Source organism: Vanessa cardui, chromosome 18 (genome assembly GCF_905220365.1).
Source record: "Vanessa cardui chromosome 18, ilVanCard2.1, whole genome shotgun sequence".
Classification (NCBI taxonomy): domain Eukaryota; kingdom Metazoa; phylum Arthropoda; class Insecta; order Lepidoptera; family Nymphalidae; genus Vanessa; species Vanessa cardui.
In genome coordinates, this window is record NC_061140.1 from 1903095 (window position 1) to 1912344 (window position 9250).

At 32.7% G+C, this 9250-nt stretch overlaps 1 non-coding gene across 1 annotated transcript; it reads left to right on the forward strand.

The window, feature by feature from the left end:
- The first annotated feature begins 5377 nt into the window (after positions 1 to 5377).
- Trnaw-cca lies at positions 5378 to 5449 on the forward strand. Its single transcript has one exon. It is a non-coding gene; the product is annotated as a tRNA-Trp (tRNA).
- The last annotated feature ends 3801 nt before the right edge of the window (positions 5450 to 9250 follow it).

A 9250-nucleotide genomic window follows, 5' to 3' on the forward strand; every position in this document is an offset into this window, starting at 1 on the left:
GGACCCCATAAGCATCAGCAACACCACAGTTGCCAATGTTAACAAAGACTAAAGGATCATGCATATGTTTTTTTATAAATGCATTACTTTCTATTTTACTTTAATTTTATTAATTAAAAATTACAAAAATAATATACTTTGTTGTTTCTAAACGGTTTTCATTAAAATGTGTTGTGTTAAATTGTGTTGTAATTTGGAATGCAATTCAGAGTTTTTATTAACAATATAAATTTGATTGAATTTGAACCTTTCTTTAGTTCAATTCTATTGAATTTATTATTATTACTACACAAACATTAATAGATGTAATAAGAATAAACAAGATTTCAAACATAACTGCACACGAAATACCGTAACACTTTTATAAACAGACAGATAAGAAAGGTGACATCTAAATATTAATATCATATTTGTAAGCAATTAATTACATATAAAAAATAATTAATAACGATATAAAGTGAAGATAACTTCCTCATTCGTATATTTCTCTAATTTATAATCGTAGACATTTGTAGACGATTAGGCTCAATGATAAAATACGTAAGTCATAACGCCGGTGGCGTTATACTAAAAAAACTCCAAAATATTACTATACATTCTGTTATCGATATTTATTTTTTAATAACGAGTAAATGTCACATCGCTAATTGAAGAATTATTTATAATTAAACACAATATTCGCATTTAAAAAATTTAAACTACCATGCAATTATGTAGATACGTCAATCTTTTAATTGCCTCTATAGTATATTGAATACACTCTATGCATGATGCATATAGGTTTTAAAAATAAATTGACATTGAAGTCGGTCCCGGAAACGCGAAAGTCTTTTGAAATCTTTGTAAAAAAATAAAATAATTAAATGTCAAATATTTTTAAATCGGTTCGAACAGGGGCGTCGATATTTTGCTAAAATGTTTCTCGTCCAATATATAATTAGGCTTGTTAAAGCCTATCGATAAATCGAATTAAAAATTTGTTTTTAATGATTCTTAATTTAAATTTCAACACGAATTGTTTTTTTTTAAGCCAAGATCAAATAGCGTACTGCCTATTATGTTTCACTGAGCATTGTAAACAACTTCATTTATAATTAAGTAGTTACAAATATTGTTATTGTATGACGATGCCAGTGACAGACTAAAAGGTATGTGAATGTATGAAAAATTTGAAATTCTTCAAGGGTGTGGTAGCATCGGTATCAGGCTATGAAGTAGTTTTAAAAATATTTAAAAAATTCCAATTACACAATTTTTTTGTATTTTTTTATCTGTTATTTTACAGGCTATATTAAAAAATAAACATTACTTTTCGTTATTATTTTCCATTTTATATTAATACTAGCTTTTGCCCGCGACTTCGTTCGCGTGGACTTCAGGTTCGTCCCGTCTAGTCTAGTAATCGCTTAAAATCGCTTCGTAAATAAGCCATTATTTCTCGTACAAAGTAAAGGATAAAAAATGGTTATTGTGGGTTATTCCTAAGAGATAAACATATACCATCACGGACTTTTTTGTAGACCTTTTTAAGTTGTACAATACTGTAGTACATTGTTTTGATCTATCTTGTAGGATTCAGTCAGCGTTTGCAATGTAAGCGCAAAAAATGTGTTTTTTTACGACCTCACATTAGAAACCTCAAAAATTGTAGCCTATGTGTTATTCTGATGTATAAGCTATATTGTGGTAAAGTTTGATTCAAATCCATTCAGTAGTTTTTACGTGAAAGAGTAACAAACATCCATACATCCATACATACAAACTTTCGCCTTTATAATAGTATTAGGATAGTTTAAAAACGCTTGCATTATTTTGACACTTATAGCCAAAAAAAGTGGAAAATTTGTGTCTCGCAAAAATGTCTGTAGAATTACACCACATTTTTAATTCGTAACGAAAAAAGCTCACAATAACGATTCCTAATTTATCTCTTAATTATACTATAATGTTCTAGCATTTAAAATGAAAAGAAATATACAACCGTCGACTTTGTACATTCCTACTAGGTTGGTTTGATCAAGTATGTACAAAGACACAACGTTCTGTATTACAATTTCGAGGGTTAGCGCGCATGTCTAAACACAGGTACAAGGAGTAAAGAATGGTATACATTAATAAATTTCCAATATCCAAAGTCCAATTGCTCTCATAAATTATACACATGTACAATCAGAGTAAGAAAACCTTCGTCAGTTTTCATTCATTCCCAATGATGTTCTAGTAAACAGATATGTTATTAACGCACAAAAAGTAAAGACTAGAAAACGTCCTAATTGGGACGTTTGCCTTTAGTCGTTGCAGGTAGTAACACGTTATAATACATCATAATTATGTAGTAATACGTTTTGCGTAATTAAAACATCTAGTTATCCCTTTTTCTTATTGTATTTATAAAGCTATCCTTTTTATTTTTAACGAAATTTAAAAATAAACTAAAATAAACGGTCCCCGGCGCGGCACACTTTTTTCTGTTGTTTAGTATGGATATAACATATCTGTTTATTAGAATATCATTGTTCATTCCTTTATCAAGTGCTTTAGTCTCAAAACGTATTAACCTTTTGAGACTAAAGCACTAAACTGACAACTACATACTCTTTGCTAGAAGTGACTTATAATGACCATGTATGTCATTCTCGATCGGTGAAGCAGATTATCGGTCATACTGAGCACACGAAAATAGAAAAAAAGGTTCGTCACCTTAACGAACCTTTTTTTACCCCGATTGTTCATAAGGCTTAAAAAACACATAATCGAACACTTTACGCGTGAGAAATCATATGATTTTGAGTGACGTTTTTATGAATTGAAGTTACACAATATATTATGACGTCGCTGTAAATCACGCGTGTGTAATTTGTGAATTGTATGATTGTTTGTGACGTCATCAAAACAACTTAGCCGGAAGTCAATGATTCGTGTAATAAATTTAATTTAAAGTGTAAACTTTTGCTTTCGAGATTGAACAGTTACAATTCTCTTTTCATTTCTAAATAATATACGATTACCGGATATTTTTGGTAGATTCGGTGCTCTGATACGGTTCTTTTAAAATAGCGAACAAAATGGCTTGAAGGTTTTATGTTTTACATACATCAAACATAAATCGTATCCAATAATATAAAATAAATATTTGTATATATTTTGCTTTTTATTTTTTTTAGTTTTAATTATTTTTTTTATGGCTTGTGTATTTTCCAAAGATTTCTGTATTTCATGTTTGTGGTTTATTGTAAAGAATATTAACATTTAAATACCTTTTTATATAAATATGTTATTCTTCTTATTAGAACATCGTGAGGAGACCTGCATGTGTCTTATGTTAACGCAATTCTGTCAATCCGATCCGAGCAGCGTGGTTGAGTCCAACAACAAAAACAACAACAACAGCCTGTAAATTTCCCACTGCTGGGCTAAGGCCTCCTCTCTCTTTGAGGAGAAGGTTTGGAACATAGCTGTTCCAATGAGGGTTTTTTGAGGGAAATTAGACACATGTCATAGAAATTCTGCACGACATGAATTATAAACACAAATTAAACAAATGAATATTCATTAGTGCTTGAATGGGTTTGAACACGCACTCATCGGTTAAGATGCACGCGTTCTAATCACTGGGCCATCTCGGCTCGATCTTAGCCCACGAGGAAATTTATAGGCCGTTACTTTAAGCTTATAAATGGGACCGAATTTCTTTTAATAACAATTAGGAATTTACGTATTCATTCAATCATCAAGGCAGGCGTCGCGAACAAAATCAGAAGGTCAAAATCATTTTTCCAAAGAGTATCTATGACCACGGAACAAATGATGACCACCTGACCCTGACGAAATACGAAATACGAAATCTATACATATAATGAAATTGGTATCGGAATTGGTGTCTGTTTGTAATATTAAAATAAACTCTTTTTACGAAATGAATATACGTGTATACACGGTACATATACCAAAATTTTTGACCGTCGGTCAGTTGTCTGTTTGGCCGGCTAATTTTGATAGGAATATTACTGGCAGAAAGATGATACAATAAGCAGTAACTAGGCTACATGTATAACTTTTTTCTTGAATTCAAAGGCGCACGAAGTCGCGGGCACAGCTAGTAGATAATAAATGAATGAACAGTAAACACAGATGGGTTCCGTGTTGTATCAATAAATTAAATTTTTACCATTTTAATTGTACATTATATATGAAAACTGTGGGAAGTTGTATTATTCATTTAAGCACGTTTTCTTGTTTAGAACATATACAAAAAGGCGTAAGTGATATATGTGATTCTTTTGTTTCAGCATTTCACTCTATATGTTACATATGTTATGTTGCACTAAGATAACCTTGGTATTTTACACCGATCACTCGTTTCAAAAGCAACATATGTATATTAGTGTATATTTAATACGTAGTGGTTGCATTTTGCTTTGTTGTTGTCTTTTAATTGATACGGAAGTCGTATTATTTTTGAAAATATCAATCGTCCTTCTGTCTGTATATTAACCTCGACACACTTGGGTTCGGTCTTCGAACTATACAAAAATTGACATTTTAGAATACTTGAAATTCAACGATTAGTTTTCCATAATTGTAAATACAACAATAACAATAGCTATTAAATTTCCCACAGCTGGGCTAGGGCCTCTTCTCCCTTTGAGAGAAAATTTGGAATATAATCCACCACGCTGTTCCAATACGGTTTGGAATACACATGTGGCAGAATTTCAATGAAATTAGACACATGCAGGTTTTCTCACGATCTTTTGCTTCACCGGATAACACGAGATAAATTGTAATGACAAATTAAGTATATTATTCAGCGGTGCTTGCCTGGGTTTTGAACCCGCAATCATCGGTTAAGATTATAAAATGCATATCCGACTAATCCTACTAACATTAAAAAAAACTACTGAACGGATTTGGATGAAATTTTACAGTAATATAGGTTATACATTCGAATTATAGAAGTACTCGAAGCCAGGGCGGGTCTCTGGTAATCTCATAAAATTACGTCTGATTTTACTTTTACTTGGTAGGCGGTAGTCTGCGTAGGTACCACCCACTCAATAGATGCTATCAGCAAACAGGTGTACTTAGTATTATTGTGTTACAGTTTAATTGGTGTGTTAGTCAATGCAACTCCAGGCACAAGACATGTGGTATCTTAGTTCCTAAGCTTCATGGCGCATTGACGATGTTAGGAATGACTTAACTACCAATACGAACGGCAGTGGTGATCATTACCTACAAGATGGCCATTTATCTCGTCCAGCTATGTCTTAAAATAGATATAAAATGTCGCTATACATATATACATATTGAAATTCCCAAATTAGTCTATAGCAATGAAGTCCTTACATTACTAAAGTTTGATTCCAATCGTAGAGACTCCGTGGCGCAACGGTAGCGCGTCTGACTCCAGATCAGAAGGTTGCGTGTTCAAATCACGTCGGGGTCATACAAAACCTTATTTTTTATCTTCCGAAGTGCTAAACCAAGAGTTCGTATCATAGACGTCGTGCGTATCCTTAGCCCTTAAGAGGATTTCAAGTTCTTGAGTCCTTCCTGTGACGCTATTAATGTAGGTAAGCCTGGTGGAAACAGTTTCGAAATAATATTAATTCAGATATGAATTCAAATATATGTATTGAACATTGAAAATAAATACACTTTCTTATTGATGTACGAAATTTGAGAAGAACCTGTGACCACTTACTATTAAGTGGCCCATATACAATAAACAGATGCATTATTAACAAAGCTAATAGTAAATGGTAGAATTAATTTGATGGCTTAAGCATCAAAGCATTCTCGTCTGGGTTCCAAAATTTCATTTATTGTTCTGCTATTGTATAGTTACGATTTAAAGCATGAGCGCTCAATATAGCTATAGACGCAAGATACATTACATCTTAGTTCCCAAGGTTGGTAGCGCTTGTAAGGAATTGTTGATATAAATAAATAATAAATATAAATAATAAATAAATATGAGACAACATCACATACATTACTCTGATCCCAATGTAAGTAGCTGAAGCACTTGTGTTATGGAAAATCAGAAGTAACGACGGTACCACAAACACCCAGACCCAAGAAAACATAGAAAACTAATGGTAATCTACATCGACTCGGCCAGGAATCGAACCCAGGACCTCAGAGTGGCGTACCCATGAAAACCGGCGTACAGACCACTCGACCATGGAGGTCGTCTTATATCTTACAGTGCCTGTTGGTTGGTCTGTAAGTGGGGCTGATCATTTACGTTTAGATGTGATTTGACAGTCTACCAATTTACTATAAAATAAGCAAAAACTTTAGAAAAAAAAGTATTGATAACCGGTCATTGTTGCATTACAATTGGACCTTGTAAAGCAAACTTTAGTACACAACTATTATTTAAATTACCAATATGGACTATAGATAAACTTTAATGTGAATTGCTGGTATGTCTGCTAATGCTACTATTAATAAACTATACAGTATGTATGCTTTAATATATTCGGATATGTTATATACACTTAATAATTCGTTTAATGTTCGAACATTAAATTCGAGTAAAGTCGTTATTGAAAGTTTGCGAATCAATACACAGTATAAAACAAAGTTGCTTATCACTGTCGGTACCTCTGACGCTTAGATCTTTAAAATTACGCAACGGATTTCGATGCGGTTTTTTTTAATAAATAGAGTGATTCGAGGGGAAGATGTTTGTATATAATTCATGGACAATATAGAAAAGAAAAATTGATAATTTTAGATGTTTTTAATGTGATGTCGTAAATTAAGAAATTCTTTTATTTTTTTATTACATACAAACTGTCCAAAACTACGTGCAAGTTTATTAATAATAATAATTTAACAACAAAAAACTCTTTTTTAGCCACAGTTGCTCCAGAGATTAGTCCGAACAAAAAGAAAATTGAATTAGTATATTTACCTTGTATACATGCGTGTAGTACAAGGCAGTTATTTTAGTAGATATTACAAACACTCCAATTTTATTGCATGTATACATTGATAAAACTAATGTGTTATACTAAAGGAAACCTATTTTATATTCCTGTAATATATAGAAATCTAACCAAATGTAAATCCAATTTAAACCGAATTGAAGTCGCAATTATCGGCTAATATTTCCCATGTAACCACTGGGTCATCTCACATTCATGTCATTGAAACAATTATTATGGTACGAGAAAGTTCTTTTTAGAATATTTTTGACACGAGATAAGATAGATCGTCGTTACAAATGATCGTATTGAAATGTCCAACATTGAATGGAACACGGACTTTTTCAATCGGATACTCGTCGCTCCATATTTGTCAAGATTAAATATTCGAAACTATTTTCTTGTCTTGTCTATGGTATCAACCGAAGAGGTTTTATATAATCGAATATTCTAAGATATTTATATAACCTTTTTGTTATTGTCATCATAATTGTTCTTATAATTATTTTTTATGTTATGTGATACAAACGACCATATATTGACTCGGCCATCGCATGAAAACACGTGTTAATTAAATTATTTAGTGCGATGACCAAGTCAATATATGGACCACGATCGTGGTCTTAGGGAGTGGACGTATTAAGACAGGAAGTCGCTTAAGTATTACATGGATAAGACTTGGTATTACATGGATCTCACAACTTTTTACCAGATAAAAAAAGGCAATCTAATCGTATAGGTTGTCTTGAGTCACGAGATTTATAGAATATAAATCATATAAATTCACAGATAATGTGAATTTTAAATGATTTACTTTTTGATGTGAGTTGGCAAACAAGCAGGAGGCTGACATCTGTCACACCGGGGAACTAGCAGGTGCGTTGCCGGCCTTTCCTTCTCTGGTGTCGCTCTCCATATCCTTGACTATACTTGCACGTACAGTAAATATTCTAGTAAACGTTTATTTTATTTACTTGGTGGTAGGGCTTTGTACTTGGTGGTAGGGCTTTGTGCAAGCCCGTCTGGGTAGGTACTACCCACTCATCAGTTATTCTACCGCCAAATAACGGTACTCAGTATTGTTGTGTTTCGGTTTGAAGGGTGAGTGAGCCAATGTAACTACAGGCACAAGGGACATAACGTCTTAGCTCCCAAGATTGGTGGTACATTGACGATGTAAGGAATAGTTAATATTTCTTATAGCGTCATTGTCTATATATGGGTGATGGTGACCACTTACCATCAGGTGGCCTATATGCTCGCCCGCCAAACTATACTATAAAAAAACGTCCACACGGCTTATGATCTCCTTTATGTCTGAGGAGAAAGTTTTGGAGCTTATTCCACCCTGTTCCAATGTGCGTCACTTTGTCGCCGAGCACACACATGTGCGTATTAATTAATACACACACATTTTCCCGTTTGTTTCGTATTTGGCATTTGCCCAGGTTTGAATTACAGATTCAATCAGTCATCGATTTAGATGCTCTAAATATTCTACATTGTTATATATTTTTTTTCTTGCTTTTTCCCCGATGACTCGCATGCAGAGTGTACCGTGACAGCCACATTTTTATATACGTTTCATCAAAATCAAATCAAATCAAAATTTATTCAAGTTGGCTTTTACAAGCACTTTTGAAACGTCATTTTACAATTAAGTGAAGCTACCACCGGTTCGGAAAGTAGATTCTACCGAGAAGAACCGGCAAGAAACTCAGTAGTTACTCTTTTTTAACATTTAAAAAATAACTTCACGCTTTTTTATCAATGTTGATCTATTTAGACAATTTAACAATTGTGCTCTTAATAGCGTCTTCAAAATAAGAGTTAGTATAATGATATTAAAACCTACCTGGATACCTTTTGCAGACTCAATAGAGTCTCCGAAAGGTATCCAGAGATATTCGCTTATAATGTATATTTTGATTTTTTTATAAAAATAAATAATGAAATATATTTATAGAAATAAAAAAATAAAGCTTAATTTAACCATTAAAATGGTTTATTTTAGGCTTTCCGTGGCAAAGTTCATCGCCCTTTCAAACCAAAATTTCTTTCGTTTTTTTGTTATTAATATAAGATAATTTACAATCTAAAGCTCGAAATCTGAAATCTTTGTAATATATTTAATTACATCGCTGAATATCTATATTATAAATGCGAAAGTAACTCTGTCTGTCTGTAGCTCTTTCACGAGCAAACCGCTGAACCGAATTTGATGAAATTTGGTATGAAGCAAACTTGAACTCCAAGAAAGGATGTCCTTTCTACTACTAGGCTACTTTATTACCTAACACATGACAACA